At 34.9% G+C, this 19,999-nt stretch overlaps 1 long non-coding RNA gene across 2 annotated transcripts; it reads left to right on the top strand.

Moving 5' to 3' along the window:
* The first annotated feature begins 4,340 nt into the window (after window positions 1-4,340).
* On the top strand, window positions 4,341-9,092 carry LOC110737422. Of its 2 annotated transcripts, XR_002514392.1 has the most exons (4): window positions 4,341-4,853; window positions 5,905-6,035; window positions 7,362-7,614; window positions 8,190-9,092. It is a non-coding gene; the product is annotated as an uncharacterized LOC110737422 (long non-coding RNA). The 2 variants fall into 2 exon arrangements; XR_002514391.1 differs by lacking the exon at window positions 7,362-7,614 and having other exon boundaries at window positions 8,190-9,091.
* The last annotated feature ends 10,907 nt before the right edge of the window (window positions 9,093-19,999 follow it).

Here is a 19,999-nt window from a genome sequence, read left to right as displayed (position 1 = left end):
GAAGGAGGCAGCTTGTCAATAATAACAGCAATTTGAAATTGTTCATCAAGGGCCATACCTCCGGAAATTATCTCATGGGCAATTTTCTGAAGGTCGTGAGACTTCACTTCCACGGACTTATCATCAGTCATCTGGAATTTTAGGTACCTACTGACAGCATACTTTTTGGCACCTGCTTCTTCAGTATCATACTTTTTTTGTAGGGCATCCCACAAATCCTTAGCAGTATTTTCCATATTATAATAGTCATAGAGGTTATCAGACAGACCATTAAGTATATAGCATTTTCTGTTTCCATCTTTTAAAGTGAGCGCCCTCAAAACGAAAGGGCTTGTTAAGGTCAGCAGACATAGTCATTTCTTCGGTAGACATAGTGTTCACGAAGGCAGAAACGATTGTTTAAAAATTGTTATAAACGGAATTGCACAAATAAAATAGTAAGAACAATGTTACCGAGAATAAGACTGAGTCGCGGACTATGTCGCTCTCTTTAGAACATTCGCGGCACTGCCTCAAACTTGTGCAAGCAGCTCGTACCAAACCGGATGCCCCCAGGATAAAACAGTCTTTCACAAGTATAAAATACCGGCGGTTTTGCACCGAACCACCGGACAACGGAACACCAGAAAATCAGAAAGAAACTGCTCGACTGTTTTGAGAGGAAGAGAAAATATATTTTGCAAAGTGGTTTTCTGTATTTTTTTTTCGTGTATATAAAAACAAAGTTGGAACCGTCCTTTTATAGGTAAAGATACGTAACAGCTTAAGCATGAAAACGGGAGAAAGATTAGCAACGTTTACTGCAATTAGTGTATTCGTTAAGCAAGAATCAAGGCATTAAATCAGTGTAACGGTGCAACGTTTAGCAGTAAAACAGCAACGAGAATCAAGCAATGTAACGGAAAAATTTAAACCAAAACAGTAAAACGTTTTGTAACTGAATATTAATCAAACCGGTAACAAAAATTAAGTTTGTTTAATAACCCAAACCCGACCCAGCCCGGCTCGGCGCGCGTGTGTGTGATATATGGTTTACCATATAGGTCCTCCCTCTCCACAAAATGTGGGTAGCCCAAGGGCCACACCCCTTTAGCCCACTCTCTATATTATAAAGAGAGTAAAACTCTCATTTCCCACCAATGTGGGACTTTGAGTTTTTTCACAAAATTCACACACTACACACTTGTTGTTCCAACAATCCCTTTGTATGCAAGACTAGGAAAATGTATTGTTCTTACTTACAGCAGGCGATTTACTATATCAGGTTTTTCTTTGACGTTTTATCGAACATCAACGATGCATAAGACTCATGTGTACTGCTTATTCTAACACCCAACTCTGAGAATGACTCTTGGGAATTTTATTAAACACCTAGCATGCGTATCCCATTTTCGCTTGTTTTGAGTACATTTTCTATAAAACTCTCCTTTCTTAACATCTAGCTCGAATTTACTTAATTGGAATTCACAGACAGAGAGTTATACAACCATCCAAATGCAAAGGGGAAGGAAATAACATTGAAGTCATTCATGTTCCATAATAACTTCTTAAGTATGCAATTTCACAAGTATGCAGGTTTAGATTTCAAATCTATCATGGTTTCTACCAATTTCCCACACTTCTCATAAGATTAACGCAACATGCTTAATGCTCAAATTTGTGCACAAACAGAGATTAACAAGAGATAATATATGCAATGGTGAAGAATGTTGCCTGTTTTAGCAGAGTTGAATTTGGTTGCGGAATGCGTGGCAGCTCAAAGTTTAAACTACAAAGATGAAGCAGTGCTCCTGCTTGCTTCAGAGCCCATGACGGAGCTATGCAAAACCCCATTCACCAAACCTCATAGTACGGTGGCTCGCGGGCTACTTTGCTCTTTGTCTTCTTTTTTATTGTTATTTTATTTATTGGTGAAGATGTTCCTCTTATTCCACCAGATCTTGCAAATTGGTTGATCTGACTTTTCAGTTGTGAGTTGGTGTTTTTGAGCTATATCTAGTTGAACACGAGGTGAAAATATGTGATCTACTTTCCACCACCACCTTTGTTGGCGGCGGCGGGTTAAGCTTATCCTTCCCTCTCTCACTTGTTGGCCTTTAAAACTCAGCTGGCTAATGCTTCAAGGTCAGATTGGTTCGCCCCTCCTTCTAGCGCCAATTGTTTCCGGGTGTACTCCGATGAGAATATTCGAACCACTAACTGCACTGTTGGAGTCTCGGGTTGCTTGCTGGGGTCTCGGGCTGCCTGCTAGGACCTTGGGTTGAACCTCGGGAAACTCCGTCAGCACCATTGGAGGACCTACAAGAGAGAGAACGTAAAGCCCTCGGGGGTGGTTTCAAGGAACCCCCTCCGATGGCTAAGTAAGTGTTTGTCTTTTGGGAGAGTATAGAGCTTAATATGCTTAAAGAGAGAGAGAAAGAGAGAGATTCATCAACCCCCTTTTATGTGGCATATGTGGGGGTATTTATAGTGTATGATAACCCTAATTTCAGTGGTCAGCCTATGGCCGACTTACTCTGTCAGGCTGGCAGCCGGGAGCCTGGAGCTGACTCACCCTGGTCGGGCTGGTAGCCGGGAGCCTGGAGCCGACTCAACGGGCTCAAAATGGTACTCGAGGTGCGCCATCCCTAGAAGGGCAGAGAGCGGGAGATAGTTCAACAAGAACTACCCTATACAACTTTATTTTTATCAAGTTATGATTTTTTTGTTGATAAGATTTTAAGATGAATATTTTTAGATATATAATATTTACATAAATATTAAAGAGTGTGTATATATATATATATGTGGAAAATTTGTCAAATAAATCTTTTAAAAACACCATTTTGCGGAAAAAACCTTTTAAAGCGTTTTTGGCAAACAAAAACTTCCAATATGCAGTTTTTTGTAAGATGAAACCTGTATGAACTATTCCAGCATTAACTACGATTTTCAGGTATTGACTTCATTATTTTTGTTATTTACCCCTAATTGGCTGAACCTCACCAAAAAATTGAAACTCATGCCGGAGCAAAAAATTGTAATTAATTTCCGATTAATCAAACCTTCCTAACCACCAAGGTCCACCACTACTTCGCCAACTCACCGCCAATTTAACAACGAATTCAACAAAAAAATCCATTTATAAGTGAATGAGCAGTTCATTCACTCTTATGCATCAGTGCACCACCCACACCCCCAAAAATCCACACCACCCACTTAAAAGTCCAATTGACATCCCGATTATCCACTCATAATACCATAAGTTCATCCCTACCAGGCTACCAGCCAAAAAGCCTACAACCATTACCAATTGACTGCCCAGCCCTTGAAAATCCACCCCACCTACTTGAAAATCCATCCCCACCCTAAAAAAATCAGATCCAAGATATAGAGATGGTGCTCCTGTGAGATGCAATTGGTGGAGATTGGTTGAGAATTGAGGAAGGATGGTAGTTAGTGTTGGTGGATATGGGTGGAGATGGGTTTCTTTCCATTTTTAATTTTAATTACCCTTAGCTTTCTACTGGAAGAACAACACAATCGGCAACTGAAAGCTCGACCAGGTGAAATTCGACTTCAAAAAAATCGCAGTATTGGGTTCACAACCAAGGCAAGGTTTTCCAGTGGATGTTATGGCAACGAAGATTAGGAGGAGTTTTAGGATCATAGAGTGGTTTATGGTGGTGATTGTAGTGGGTTTATCGCCGGTAGTGTTGCCGAGTTTTGTTGGGATGGATAAGAGGGAAATAAGAGAGAAGGAGAGTGTAAATAGCAAATTAATTTGGTGCACATAAGAAAAAGAAATGGTCAATGCCTGAAAATCACAGTCAACGTCAGAATAGTACACACTAGTACACACTAGTACACACTATTAGAGTTGTTCATGGACGCGCTAAATCCGCCCAACTCGGCCCGCAAAATAAGCGGGCTTGGTCAACCGTTTTGAAAAAAATTGAAAATTTAGGCAGGCTAGGCCCGACCCGTTAATATAAATGGGCGGACACGGACAAGAGAATATGTACCGTGGGCTAGCCCGCCCGGCCCGTTTACTTCAAAAAGTAATAGTTTAATGATTTTTTAGTTAGTTGATTATGTAGTATATTTGAGAAAAATAAATACAAAGAGACTATATTGGACTCTAACCTATTATTAGCTACAACTATTTATTTCAATTTTATATTTAATCATTATACTTGTATTAAATAAGTTCATTCTTTCCTTTTTTTTCACTAACAAATGTCACAAGTTAAATATGTTTTTTTCTAGTATCATTAGTGATCAAGAATTTTTAAGATAATTAAATCGAAATAATATTAACATATGTAAATTATTAAAAAAAAAATAAAATTAGTGTTAGATATATGTAAAACAATTATTTTAGGCCCGTGAGCCCGCGGGCAAGCCCGGCCCGTTAATAGAGCGGGCTTGGACAATTTATCAAGCTCGCATAAAATGGCTCGGGTTAGCTACAATAAGCCCGTTGGACAAAAAATAAAGTATAGGCCCGGCCCGTTTCCCGTCCAAGCCCGCAAACGATCACCTCATATATATATATGGAAGTAGGATCATATGCGAACTACCTCCAATAATGCGAACTGAGAACTAATCCGAGCCGTCTATTGCGTTAGATCTGACTGTCTACACTTCACCCGCCTCATTAAGGGCAAAATTGTAAATTTTCACTTTGAATGACTAGATTCAATTGATTTGATTTCCATTTTTACTTTCTCTCTCTCATTTCATTTTCTCTCTCTTCCTCTGAATTCTCTCTAGTTCTATCTATCTCATCCTTTGAATTTTCTGCATTCTTATCGTCGTTGGATTTGCTGTTCTTCTTCGTTTTTTTTTCATTGCAAATTGATACGAAACAAGTAAGTTTTTTGATTGTGATGTTCTTGTGCTTAATTCAATTGTTGTATAATTGTGTGATTTTGTATGATTTCGAGTCTTAAATTAGGGTTTTTTTTGTTATTTTTAGTTTGAGCATTTTGCTATTTGGTTATTTTTGGTGAGATTTTGTTGCGATTCTTGTTGATCTTTCTTTCGATTTTCAAGTCTAAGGTAGAGAATTGAATTTAAATTAATCGTCGGTTTTCTGTAACTAGGTTTTCGGTTGAAATCATAGAAATTAATCTGATTTTTGCTAGAATTGTTCGATTTAGTGTTGTTAATTTATTTTGTGTTTAGAGTTGAATTGATTTTGGGGTTTTTTCTATTGATATTCAAGAATTAAGTTTTTGATTTTGAAATTCTTATTAAGATGTTAATTCTTTTCTACAATGATTTTAGTTGTTGATTTTGTGAAAGGTGCAAATTTGTACTTCGTTTTTTTATATTGATTGATATGCATTTATAAATGGTTTTTCAGGGGATAGTTTGATGGTGAATTCGATAATTGTGGATAGTTTTTGGGTGATTGTGGTTGGATTGGGTGCTTAAGTTTGGATTTTATGATTGGTGATTTATTGGAAGTTGTTGAATATAATCACAGGCTTACAACTTAGAGTTTATAATGCAATTGAGTTAAATTATATTAAGTGTCAACTGATATATTGTGGTTTCAATTGATATACTATGTATTAGGGATTTTGATATGTTTGGGTTTTTGCTATTACAGTGGTTGAAATTACAAAATTATCAATTATTTGTTAGAGAATATGTGAAATCAATTGATATATACGAAGTGTTAGATTATGTAATATACTTATTTCAACTTAGATGTTAGCAATTGTTTGTTTCTGTTGAGATATATAGTTGGAGGAAGCATTGAGAGCTCATTATTTTGTTGCCTGGTGGTGTTGTTGGCAGTAATTAAAAAAAAGGGAGCATATGAGGTTACTTTGACTCAACTTGTGAGCATACCTCATTATATTGTGCATGGTTTTTGTTGCTTGACTAAATTGCTTTTTGATTTTCTTGAAGATAGTAGAAGCGGAAAGGATCTCAGTTGACCATGTTTCACATTTAGAGCCAGCTGAGGTGAATCTGCCGCTACCCAATGTGAGCTCATCTGCCTAGTTTCTCAGCGGTTGTCTCAAGTAGCCAAGATGAAAGTAAGTGCAGTCATATGTGTTAAATAACCCACTATTGTCATATGAGTATTAATGTACTATATTTAATTTATTAGATAACCTCTATTTCTATGACATCCTTAATTCGATTTAAAGAAGTAGAGTTGTACTCCACATATTTTTGGACTGAGACTAACCTGTAGTGACCAGCTTCTACTTGACAATACTATGCCTATACAGCTATACTGCATATTCCTTTAATGTTGTAGCTATTTACAGATTGATCTATTTACTTTAAATATTTTTTTATTTACTTTTAAGTAATATTGATTTACTACAAATGTGTAATATACTAGTTCAATTCCTTTTGTTGTCTCACTTTTGACAGTGATGGAAAAGTAGTTCCTCTAATGACCCAAAATCCCCTATGATTGCACATATACTTTATAGGTTTTTTTGGTCTCTACATTTGAGTTTTTTCATTTACTTTTGAGCTATTTTTCTGTACTTTGAATTTTTAATGCACACTAGCCTACTAGCTCAAAGGTACATCATTGTGCAATTGCACAAAAGATGTGGGTTTGAATTCCACGTAGGTTTATTCATTAGATGAAATTATTTTGTATTTACCCTACTTTTGAGATTTTTTTATTTACTTTTAGAATATTTTGAATTACTTTTTACTATTTTGTATCTACTTTTGAGATATATAAGAGAATGACTTGAAAGTACGATGTAAGAGGTCATGTGTAACAAGTTTTTCTTACTCTTTCTTACTATGAAATACTATGTAATGGTACTTTGGAAGAGTCGATTCATATTGTTGCCATATACTGTTTTAATTTTGATTTTTAAAAGCTAATTTTATTTATTTTAGACATAATTTGCTCTACTTTTGATTACTTTAGATATGTTTAAAGGTAGAAATAGAGTTGAAGTTGGGTTCTTAGCCAATCTTTAAAAAATATGACAACATTTTTGAAGTTTTTCGATTTAATGATAGTCAAGGCCCTCCAAACCCAATTAATCGTATGTGTATCTTAGAGCTAATTTGATTTACTTTTTAGTTATTTTGATATACTTTTGAGGTGTCTTGAATAACTTTAGAATGTTTTGTATTTACTTTTAGAGGTAATCTATGAAGGAATCAAACCTACACCTCTATGCATCCGCATAGTGCTCTACCACTTGAGCTAATAGGTTTACTTTAAAATCTTTTTCATTTTACTTTAGATAGATTTAATTTATTACTTTTACTTTAGAGATAATTGATGTAGAAATTACCTTATTCATCTTTTGTATTTTTATGTAGGATCATCTTTTAGAGTAGGATATAGAGTTGTTATGCTATTAACATGTCTGAAATAGATGGCTTAGGGTTTCAAGCATAGGTGCTGGAGCAGGAGCGGACTTGGATTTATGAGGCTCGCATGCTGGAGCAGGAGCTGGAGCAAGAGCAGGCTTAGGTTTGTCAGGTTGGGCAGTTGAGGGAGGGGCAGGCTTGGATGGAGGCTTGATCTCGATGCTCTTAATGGATTTGTCAGCTTTGCAGCAAAGCTTGTTTATGATCTTGTCTGGACTGCAGCAAACCACAGTGATTGTCACCGTGTTATTCTTTTGAGTAAACACTTGGTCTCATATTTCTCGTCATTAAATCAAATCAAATCATATAACTCAGTCCAATTTCATTCATATAAATATCATAAATCCAAGCCTCTTAGCAAGCCTCACTCCCATCCTTGCTGCCAGAGCCTCAGCGAGCTTCACAGATTCAACAGTAGATCTGCCACAGCAAGCAGCTTCCCCTCCAAATCCCGAATACAAACCCCCATCCCCACGCCAATCCCCTCCATAACTGCAGCATCTGTGTTCACTCTCACCCGCCCATCAACCGGGTGCACCCATTTCTCACGAGATAAAACCAATCTCTCCCCTGTACTCACCTGAACATACCCAGCTGCCCCTGATTTAGCAAATGCATAGAGTTAATGGAATGAATGTTATACTAGGTTGCTAGCTTAGGTGCGCTTAGCATTACAAATAATTGAAATACTGTGATTAGCCTAGTTGTCTGCCCAAATGGTTACTAGTTTTGCATAGTTGTTTTGGTGCTGTTTTGGTACTGTTTATAAGATATTTTTATTTACTTTTGACTTATTTCTATTTATTTTTGAATTGATAGTGCCATATTTGTAGGTTCTTTGCTCGGAAGTTCTTAGAGTTGAGCGAAACGGGATGCTGCTATGAACAAGAGTGCAGTCTACATACGTACTGATCATTGGATCAAGGGATCTGTGTATAAGGGAAAATAGTTTCCCTAATAGTATACAGTTTCAAGGACCTGCAGGCAGCGACAGCAAATTGTAGTACTAATCATTGGATTAAGGGATCAATGTATAAGGGAATTGTAAATGGCAATCAGGTGGTAATCAAAAAGATGGATGGAGATGTCAGCAAAGAGATTAATGTACTAAACAAGATCAACCGTTTAAATCTCATTAGATTGTAGGGGGTTTGCTTTTAGGATGGAATTGGTACTATGTCTATGAATATGCAGGTACTATGTCTATGTCTATGAATACGGTTGTTAGCAGATGCATTTTTTTATGATTAAGCTTTTCTTATTTACTTTTGAGTATATTATATTTACTTTTGTTTTATAAAAAAAATAAAAACTATTAATTGTGTTAACGAAATATTCTTACTCTATAATAGCCTACTAGCTCAATAGGTAGAGCATTGTGCAAGTGCACAAAAAGATGTGGGTTCGAATCCCACGTAGGTTTATGTGTGTAATCTCAAGATTAGAATTCCTAATGGTTTATTATATTTTATTTTTTTTTGTTAACTTTTGATATAGTTTTATTTACTTTTAATTTGAAAACTTCTATGTCATATTGAACTCAATATATTTGTTTCTTTTAATAATTTGACTCGCCTTGTAAGGATATGAAAGTCAATGACTCGGAGTTTTTGTGCTATAATAATGTTCCCATAGTCATTTCTCATTTCAAGATATTTATTATTCATATACTTAAGAGCTAATTTGATTTACTTCAATGATACCTTGGTTTACTTTTTAGCATTATTTATTTACTTTAGAGAATTATGATTTACTTTTGACATATATTAATATATTTTTGGATTTTCTTCTTACTTTTGAGAGATTTTGATTTACGTTTGAGGTATTTTGAATAACTTTAGAGTGTTTTGTAATTACTTTTTAAGATAACCTATGTAGGAATCGAACCTACACCTCTATGCGTCCACATAGTGCTCTACCACATGAGCTAACCTCTATGTGTCCGCATAGTGCTCTACCACATGAGCTAATAGGTTTACTTTAAAGTCCTTTTTATTCACTTTTTATTCTTTTTTATTTACTCTTAGAGACAACATATGTATTTCTCATCATGTGAACATTTTTTTGTTGTTGTTGAAAGAAAGTAGTAGCAGATTTTAATTAAGAAATGCTAGCAGAATCTAGCATAACATCATCCATTACACGAGGAGTCAATCCATACTCATATACATATATACACTAACATATTGGGGATATGATTACCAGTGAATGGCTAGTCTACCATAGCCAAATCAGTTGATGGCTAAGAAAGTTCAAAGGAGTTTTGGCAGTGTTTATGAAAGACAAACAAGTAATCAACGTAAAAGAAGATAAGTAATTACTATATTTCCGAAAGCAAGGGAAACAAACCAAAGCTTACCTTACAGCACCACAGAAACCTTCAGGAACAACCCAAACAAGTGAGGTAGTATTGAGTCTGCAAGAAATTGAGTTCTAAGATAAATACAACTCCTTTCATAATCATATATATCAAATTATTCAAAATTAGTCCACTTCCGCCCAAAAGAAAAAGATCGCGAAGTATTAACATGCCAAGTCTACTACGTGTATAGACAGTAATCAGGACTACTCAATACCAGAGCTCAGGTATAATTTACAACAATCCTCTTTTTAGCACTATATCAAACTATGCCTTGAGGCCTTGAATAAATATTTGTGCCATCATGTTAACATGTTGTAAATAAAGAACAGTTCACTACATTTTCTTCTATATGTGACTAATAAATGTTTTTAGATAATAGTTTCATTTTCATGAAGTCATAATCTAAATAGAACAGAAGAGTTTTATTTTTTCATAGAGATAATGCTTAAGTTGAACAACAAAGTGCAATGTTCAAATACCAACCTGATAGAAAGCACTGAAGTTTCTGATGTTGGATTTGGCAGAAGACCAGACAAGAGAACAATCACCTCAAAAGACCACATTTCCAAGCTATTCTAATCACATAAAAGGATGTTCTTTAAAATACTAAATCATAGCACATATCAGATGCTTTCTATAGCATCCAAAATCATTGCAAATGTAAGTCCTTCCCACAAGAATGTAATAGAACCTTACCAGATCATGACAGCAGATGGTATAGCGAGCCTCAGAAGAGCAGGAATACCTTGAAATGATGCTTTGGAGAAGCTGCTGGTCCAAGTTCTTGAACACAAAGAAGAATATTTTACATAAAGTGCTAACAAAAGACAATGCCAAACAACTTCACAATTCAGAGTCCATTCAGATACACATGAAAATTTTTAGACAAGGCGACCGAGTTAGACACTTAGGCACATACATCGTACAACATACAACACTAGTCAGTAGTCACTGAGTTTGAGACTTACTCTTTGGTATGTACGAATCAATTAGGTCTAAATTTCACTCAAAACGTATGGATCATCATATGTCTAAAATTATACAAATCAATATCTAAAATGCAGTAAAACGATAGCAGAATCGTTTACAAAAAAAAAAAAAAAAAAAAAAAAAAAAACCAAAGAAGAGGTAAACTTTTAGCATAAAATAATTACTTTAAAATGTAATTGGTTTACTTTTACTTGGTTTATATCTACATTTGACAACCATAAACAGACAACATATATATGGATTTCTCATAGCAATTTCATCGCACAATTGATATGCAAAGTAACAAAATAAGAACCTTCTTTTGTACTAAAATTAATAAACATCACAGAAAATCCAAATACAACAAAACTATAGAAAAATTCAGAAACATTACTTAATTTCGTGTAAAATTTCAAATGTAGCTCTAAATTTCACTCAAATTAGGTCTAAATTTCACTCAAATTGTACACATAATCAATCAAACTTTGCTGAAAGTGTAACAAAAAGATTTTCACTTAAAATCATTCCAAAAATCACACACACTCAATCATAAGCAATTCTCACAAGAATTAACTCAAACATACGATCGATTAAAAACTTCGACAATTAAAATTTGATTACACTAATTATACCTTCTTGAACTCCATATACATCTCGGTGAAGAACTGAGAGTCATTGAAAAAATTTGAACAAAATTCACGAAATTAGACAAGCAAATCTCCATTCTCCACCAAGATCTCGATCAATTTGTAGCAAATTATACCTAATTTTGATACAAATTTTCCAAAATGCAAAGAAAATTGAAGAAAGAGAAAGTAACGAAGAATGAGAAATACAAATTTTGGAATTGCAATTACTTTTTCTGATTTAATCACAACCGCTCATTTTGTTTAGATCTGACGGTCTAGATTAGTTCCTAGTTCTTATTATAGGATTGGTTCTCGTTATAACCTGGTCATATATATATATATATATATATATATATATATATATGAAACTTATCAGAGTATATATTATTAAGTATTGTTTGTATGAAAATGATTATTAATATTTACTTCTTTTGTTCTATTTTTGAAACAATATTTCGCAACATTAGGGGTTTCACGCTTGCCATGTCATGCACATGTTATAAATTATAACTTATAAATTGTATTTTATTTAAAAGGTTGATATTATGAAACTATATTTCGAAGAAAATCTAACAATATATCATATATAGGTGTATTATAATTTCTTTAACCTATAAATCAAAAATGATGATCAAAGGAGTGTAAATAAATAAGATTGAATTTGAAATGTGGAATTTTTTTTTTTAAAAAAAGAGGAAATATAACTTAAATAACCTAATAAAAGTACTCTTCATTTGTAATCACTTTTTAGTGCATATCGCATGTATGATTAAATATATAGTCCCCTATTTATTATTTTGCCCATAGGCCTCACAAAAGTTAGAAACGACCCTAGATACGAGCTTATCATCTATTAATCCATTAGTTGTACATGATAAATCATATTACATGCCTTTAAAGATCGTAATAATATAGAACATGTGATCTTATAATACGTGTGATATTAGAACAATCTTAGGTCTAGAACTAATTTATCTCATCAATTATTATTGGTTCATGATTAGTCATATTAGCTGCCTCTAAAAATCATGTGTGTATATATATATATATATAATCTCATTTTTTTTTTGTTTTTGTTTTTGTAAAACCCCTTGAAAAAATACTGACTTTTGTTGCTTATGTGACTCTAATTTTTTTTAATAGTATTTGATTTTTTTTAAAAAAAATTAGTGAATATTGTAAATTTTATCCATAATAGTTATATTAAGATAATTTTTTAAAATTAATTTTAAAATTGTGAATTTCTTTAAAATATTAACATTACATTCTTTTCCTTTTTTTTTGGCTATAAACCCCTTGAAAAATACTTACTGTAGTTGCTTTTGTGACTATTTTTTTTTAAAGATAATTGATAAATATGTAGTACTTGATTTAAAAATACTATGTAATAATTTGAGAATATTGAAATTAAATCCATAATAGTTTTATTAAGATATTTTTGGTTTTTTTGAAGGAAAGATAGCTCTAGCTCTTATTATGTTAAAGATAATTTTTTAAAATTAATTTACAATTATTGATATCATTAGTTGATTGCTGCTTATACAACACTTGAAGTTTTTTTAATAAAACAAAACTTAATCTCTTTTATGATTCGTTGGATTTGGATTTTGTAGAATATGCAGGTTATTCATTATAAATCATTTATGTTAGTTATGCGATTAGAATTGGATTTTGTAGATTTTCATTCTTTTTGAAGGAATTATATACTATTTTTTAAAAAATAAAAATAAAGTCATCTATTTTTTTGGAGAATATAATAAGCTTATCTTTTTTTTAGGGTAAAATAAAGTTATCTATTAATTATGTAATATGTTCTTGTAAAAATAAAATAATTCTAGCTTTTTTTTGACAAAAAAATAATTCTAGCTTAATATACCTAAAATACGTAATAATAAGTGATGAATCATATTTATATAGGGTTCTTAGGCACGTTTATGTTAGTTTTTATACCTTTCTCTTAGTCTTTTTGGTCGATGTTTGGGTCATATTTGTATAAGTCATCATATATTGCTCTATTACGCTTCTTTTGTGTATTTCTTAATGTTTAAGGTGATTTCATAGTCATTTGGACGCTTTTGGAAGTGTTTGGAGATGATTCGAATGATATTTGAATGGAAATCGATGGATCGAGTTCATTGACCGAGGGATTGATGCTCGTGGATGTTGTCTCTAATGATTATATGCATGGGAATTGAAAATAGCATCTACAAGGATCGATATGCACTTTTCGGAATTGAATGAGTTAGAAACAAAGGAAAACGAAGGCTTGCAAAGTATCAAAAATGGCCCTTGTGCATTGTTTCAGCCATATCTCGAGTTCTACATATCAGGTTGAGGTGATTCAAGTTGGGTTGGAAACTAGGCTTGAAGAGATTTCCAATGATAGGTCGCAAACCTTCATACGATTCTTATATTGTGAGTTACAGCCTTCCAAAGTCGGTCTTGCATATCTGCAAGTCAAGCGCCAAGCCATCGAGCGATGCCTGCCCGATGATTTAGCCGCATATACGATCTCTGGAATCTTCCTAGCCCAATGGAAATTCATCGGCCAATGGTCTTCGTCGCAGCCCTTGATCACTCAACCATCGGCCATCCATCGGGCGATGTGTCTGGCGTGCGACATATTGCTTTCCGTCGATTGTAATTCTCGCGACCAATTAAAAGACGACCATTTTTTATTTTTATTTTTATTTCTATTTCTATTTTATTTATTTTATTTTACTTAGGATTAGGCTTTTTTATAAAAATGTGGGAGAGGATTTTATTTCCTTTTTTATGCATTATTTTTCTTGATTAAACGCTTCTTAGTTTTTTTTCTCTCCATTGTTGAACCCTAGCTTTTCATTCTCCATTAATTCAATCATTGAGGTATTTTCATTCAATCTTTCGTTCTTTATTTATTTTATTAATTATGAATTTAAGTTTATTTATCTCTTTTGTTTTGTTTATTTCAATTATGAGTGAGTAGTCGTTTTCTAGGGTTAAGTGAGGGAAGCCATGTTTATACCATGATTTTTTGTGCTTAATTATTTATAAATTTATGAATTAGGGTTTGAATAATTCCAATCGATTTGTGCTTTATTGTTTGATTCATGTAATTGGCCAATATCATGAGTTGATTATATAGATAATAAAAATTAGAATTGAAAGATCATATTTTTAGAGGCTTAATTACAATTGGCGAATTTGATTATGTTAGCGACCGAACTACATATGTTAATTCGTAAGTGTTGATTCCCGACCGTAGGATTAACAAGTGCTTTAATTATTCGACCTTTTGTGTATAAGCATGGTGGACCTAACGTATGCCTTAGACTTTAATTTATCTAAGACCAACCTTATTTTTATTATTGTCATACTTTAGTTAATTAATCATCAAACCACTCTTCGTTTATTGAAATAGTTTATAATAATTGCGCTAAAACTAATAGAACCTGTCTCCCTGTGGGATTCAACCCGTATTTGCTAAGTCTCTGCTAACAACAGACATCATGCACTTGCGGTATAACTTTTTATTCATCAATTTTTTGGCACCGTTGTCGGGGAGATGGTTAGATTCTATTAGTTTTAGTTTGATTGTTTGAACTGTTTCCATTGTCCCATTGGTACTTCTAGTTTCAATTGGGACATTCTCATTGCTTTCTTTTCTTTTTGTTTATGCCCAGGTTAAAACGAACAGGTGATTTGATCCCTACGGATCCGGACTTGGACAAAACCCTTAGGAAAATAAAAAAACAAGGGAAAGGGAAGCAGAAAAAGACCCACTCACAGAAGAGCTCTACAACACAGTCTGATATGCGCGCAAAGAGATGACTGATAATAGGTCTCTTATCTTACGGGGTACCATCCCAAGATGGAATTCCAACGAGTCTTAAAATGCCAACAATCACTGCAGAGAACTTTGAAATTAAACCTGTAATTCTCAGTATGGTCCAAAAAAATCAGTTTAGTGACCATCCTACTGACGAGCCAATTAATCACTTACAGCGTTTTTAACAATTTTGCTCCACTGTTCATCACAAAGGAGTCACTCAAGATCAATTGAGAGTGATGTTGTTTGGATTTTCCCTTCGCGATAAAGCTCAAAAATGGTTGAATACCGTCAAGGAGACGGAGTGGAGCAAAATTTCTCAAGAATTCCTCAAAGAGTATTTCCCTCCTGAAAAAACTGAAAAGATTCGACATCAAATATCAACATTTTCTCAAAAGTCGGGGGAATCTCTTAGGGAAGCATGGGATAGATTCTTAGAACCCGAGACTAAATGCATTGTTGACTTTTCCGCAGGTGGTGTGTTCCTTGACAAGACGGACGAGGAAGGTTATGATTTTCTTGCAAATCTTGCAGCCAATAATTTCTCTTGTCCAAGAACGCGAGCAAAGAAAGGGAAGATGGAAGTTGAAGCCTATTCAATCTTGACCTCTCAGATGGCTCAATTAACATCAAAGATTGATGCATTACAGGCTACTTAGGACTCCTCTCTTGTATCTGTTAATGCTATGTCTTCTCAACCTCTACAAATTAATTTATTTTTTTTGTGAATTGTGTGGTTTACAAGGTCACTTTGGATATCAATGTGCTTAGAATTCTCAAGATACCAATCAGATGGAGCAGGTGAATGCCTTCCAACAAAGGCGACCAAATGATCCATATTCTAACACATTCAATTCAGGTTGGATGAATCATCCCTACTTCTCATATAAAAGCAACAATGTTCAAAATCCTCAACTTCAGCAACAGTGGTTACAGTCTCAGAACCCTCAACCTCAACAATATGTTGCAAGGCCTCTACTCAATCAACAAGGATCTTCTCATCATGTTCCTTCGGGTTTCAATAGACCAACTCAACAACCTACTCATGGAAATGCTAGCACTCAAGAGCTGACTATGTCTGACCTTATTAGAATGATGACATCCATGAAGCAAAACACTGAAGATAGCATCAAGGAGTTAAAAAATACGACAAAGAATTTGGAGAATTAACTTGCACAAGTCGCAGGTACCAGTATCCAAAGTCAACTTGGCCACTTACCGGGACAACTTGTCCCTAAGGAGATTGCCAATGCTATCACTACTCGTAGTGGTGTTATCTATGAAGGGCCTAAAATGCCTATTGATGATGCAAATCTTGAGAAGGAGAATAGTGCGGTTGTAGAGAAGGCCTTGTATGATGTTCCCACCTCGAAGGATGGGAAAGCTAAAACAAGTGATGTTGAGAAAGAGAAAAAGAAAGGTTCTGAGCCTCCATCCATCGAGCCAAAGCTTCCATTCCCATATCGGATGCAAAAGACCAAGATAGATCAATAATTTGGTAAGTTCTTGAATTTGTTCAAGAACCTTGAGGTAATTGTTCCTTAACTGATTTAGTATCTCAAGTTTCGATGTATGCAAAGTTTTTAAAGGAAATGATTACCAAGAAGAAAGACTTTGGTGGTGTAAAAATAGTTTCTCTAATTGCAGAGTGTAGTGCTATATTGCAAAATAAATCCCCACCTAAGCTTAAAGACCCTGGTAGTTTTTCCATCCCATGTCATGTAGGTGCATTATTCATTGATAAAGCTTTATGTGATTTAGGTGCTAGTGTGTATGTTGTTATGCCTCTTTTTGTTTGTAACAGGTTGAATATGGGAGCTTTAAAATGCACACAAATCACCTTGCAAATGGCAAATCGTTCTATAAAATACCCTTTAGGTGTTCTAGAGGACGTCCCTGTTCGGGTTGGGAAATTTTTCATTCCTATTGAATTTGTAGATATGGAGGAGGATAGTAATATCTCGATCATTTTAGGTAGACCTTTCTTGTGTACTGCATGTGCTGTTATTGATGTCAATTCAAGGTCTCTTACTTTGTCTGTTGGTGATGATACGGTGAATTTTAATCTAACCAATGCGATGAAGTCGCCTATGCTTGGGAAGTCGCCTTGTGAGTAAGTTAATCTAACCAATGCGATGAAGTTGTCTATCCTTTAAAGATCACTTCCCCTTACCTTTTATAGATCAAATGCTTGAAAGATTAGCAAAGCATAGTTTTTTCTGTTATTTGGATGGATTTTCAGGTTTCTTTCAGATTCCCATTCATCCGGAAGATCAAGAGAAGACGACGTTCATATGCCCCTATGGTACATTTGCTTATCGCAGAATGCCATTTTGGGTTGTGTAACGCCCCTGCGACATTTCAAAGGTGTATGATGGCATTTTTCTCTGATTTCATTGAGAACATCATGGAGGTATTTATGGATGATTTAAGTGTTTATGGTTCTGACTTTGATATATGCTTGCATAATCTTTCTAAGGTGATTAAACATTGTACTGACGTCAATTTGGTCTTGAATTGGGAAAAGTGCCACTTCATGGTCAATGAAGGAGTGGTACTTGGTCATCTTATTTCTGATCATGGAATCCAAGTTGACAAAGCAAAAATTGAGGTGATTGAGAAACTTCCTACTCCCGTGAATGTCAAGGGAGTGAGAATTTTTCTTAGTCATGCGAGGTTTTATCGCCAATTTATAAAAGATTTTTCAAAAATAGCAAAACCCCTCACTCAATTGTTGCTTAAGGATTCCACATTTGAGTTTACTGATGCTTGTATGAAGTCTTTCAACAGGATTAAGGAGGCATTGATAACTGCTCTAATCATACAACCTCCGGATTAGGATTTGCCATTCGAGATCATGTGTGATGCGAGTGACTATGCTGTGGGAGCTGTGCTTGGACAACAAAAGAACAAGGTTTTTCATGCCATATACTATGCTAGAAAAACATTGGATGAGGCTCAGATGAATTATGCCACCACTGAGAAAGAGCTCCTAGATATTGTGTATGCTCTTGACAAGTTTTGAACTTACCTCATTGGTTCAAAAGTAATTGTCCATACTGACCACGCCGCTCTGAAGTATCTCCTAGCAAAGAAAGAGGCTAAATCGAGGCTCATTCGATGGATTTTTCTCCTTCAAGAGTTTGATTTAGAGATTCGAGATAAAAAGGGTGTCGAGAACGTTGTTGCGGATCACTTCTCTCGATTGAGATTTCAGTCTACTTCAGATAGCCCTATAAATGACTCTTTCCCCAATGATCATTTATTCTCTGTTTCTTCTGTATCTCCATGGTATGCTGACTATGCCAATCTTTATGTAGGTGGCTCACATCCTCCGGATTTGACTTACCAACAACCCAAGAAGTTCTACCATGACGCTAAGAGATACTTTTGGGATGATCCTCACTTGTATCGTAAGTGTTCTAATGGGATGTTTCGGAGATGTGTATCAGATTGGGATACTCATGGTGTCCTTCATCATTGCCATAATCTACCTTCTAGTGGACATCTTGGTTTTACTACAACTGCCTACCGAGTGCTTCATTGTGGCTTCTATTTTCCCTTATTATTCAAGGATGCTCGTGCCTTTTACAATGCATGTGATGAGTGTCAAAGAACAGGATATATATCGAAGAGGCAAGAGATGCCGCAAAATGGGATTCTTGAGGTTGAGCCTTTTGATGTCTGGGGAATTGATTTTATGGGACCATTTCCCTCTTCTTGTAGGAATCAGTATATTTTAGTTGCCGTCGACTATGTCACCAAGTGGGTTGAAGCTATTGCGTCGCCTACTAATGATTCGAAGGTCGTTATGAACCTATTTTAAAAAATCATCTTTCTGCGCTTCGGAGTCTCAAGAGTTGTTATAAGTGATGGTGGTTCTCATTTCCACCAACGAACTTTTAAAGCTCTTCTCAAGAAACATGGAGTTACTCACAAGATTGGCTTGGCCTATCATCCTTAAACGAGCGGCCAAGTTGAGGTTTCTAACCGACAAATCAAGAGAATCCTTGAAAAGAGAGTCAACAAATCCCACAAAGATTGGTCATTGAAGTTGGATTATACATTGTGGGCATTGCGAACGGCTTACAAGACTCCGTTAGGGACAACTCCGTATCGATTGGTGTATGGAAAAACTTGTCATTTACCGGTCGAAATAGAATACCTTTCACAATGGGCTGATTAATTTAGATCTAGAGAAGGCCGTTGAAGCGAGACTTCTTCAATTGAACGAGCTAGATGAGATTAGGCTCGATGCTTACGAGAATCATAGGCTCTATGTAGGGAATATTTCAAGCATTACCCCAAACTTGAACCCCACTGTGATCATACACTTAAGCATGGTGGCGTCCAAAGGGAAGGAAGCTAGAGCAAAAGAGTCGCCAACAAGTTTTAGGAACTTGTAAACCGTTCACAGGATGAAGGTTACACCCCTTAACGATCTAGGAGATCGTCAACTCCAATAGGTCTGGAACCATGACTAGAAGTTCGGGGATGAAGGTACAAATCCAACTTAAAAGAGATTGAACCTGCCCTAATAATAGGCCTCTACTTTATTCTACTCGTATTCATGTGCGCTTTCTGATTAACATGCAATCAATAGGTTTACCCTATACCTGTTTAACCAATGTTGCTTGAATATTAATGCACAAATAAATCTATTATTGGAGATCACTTAAATTATAATCATATTAACCCTAAACATGATTGTTAATTATATTATTAAGCGTGATTACAAGTACAAATTCCCTTTAAACATGCATAAAAGGCGTGATCAAGCAATAACAATAAATATCAAGCAACATAACAATAGTCATAATAACTATAATCATAATTAAAATAATCATGTTAAAGCATAATAATAGCAAGATC

The sequence above is a fragment of the Chenopodium quinoa genome, unplaced genomic scaffold (assembly GCF_001683475.1).
Source record: "Chenopodium quinoa cultivar QQ74 unplaced genomic scaffold, ASM168347v1, whole genome shotgun sequence".
Lineage (NCBI taxonomy): Eukaryota > Viridiplantae > Streptophyta > Magnoliopsida > Caryophyllales > Amaranthaceae > Chenopodium > Chenopodium quinoa.
The sequence above is the reverse complement of the archived record's forward strand: the minus strand, read 5'-3'. Positions and strand labels throughout refer to the sequence as shown.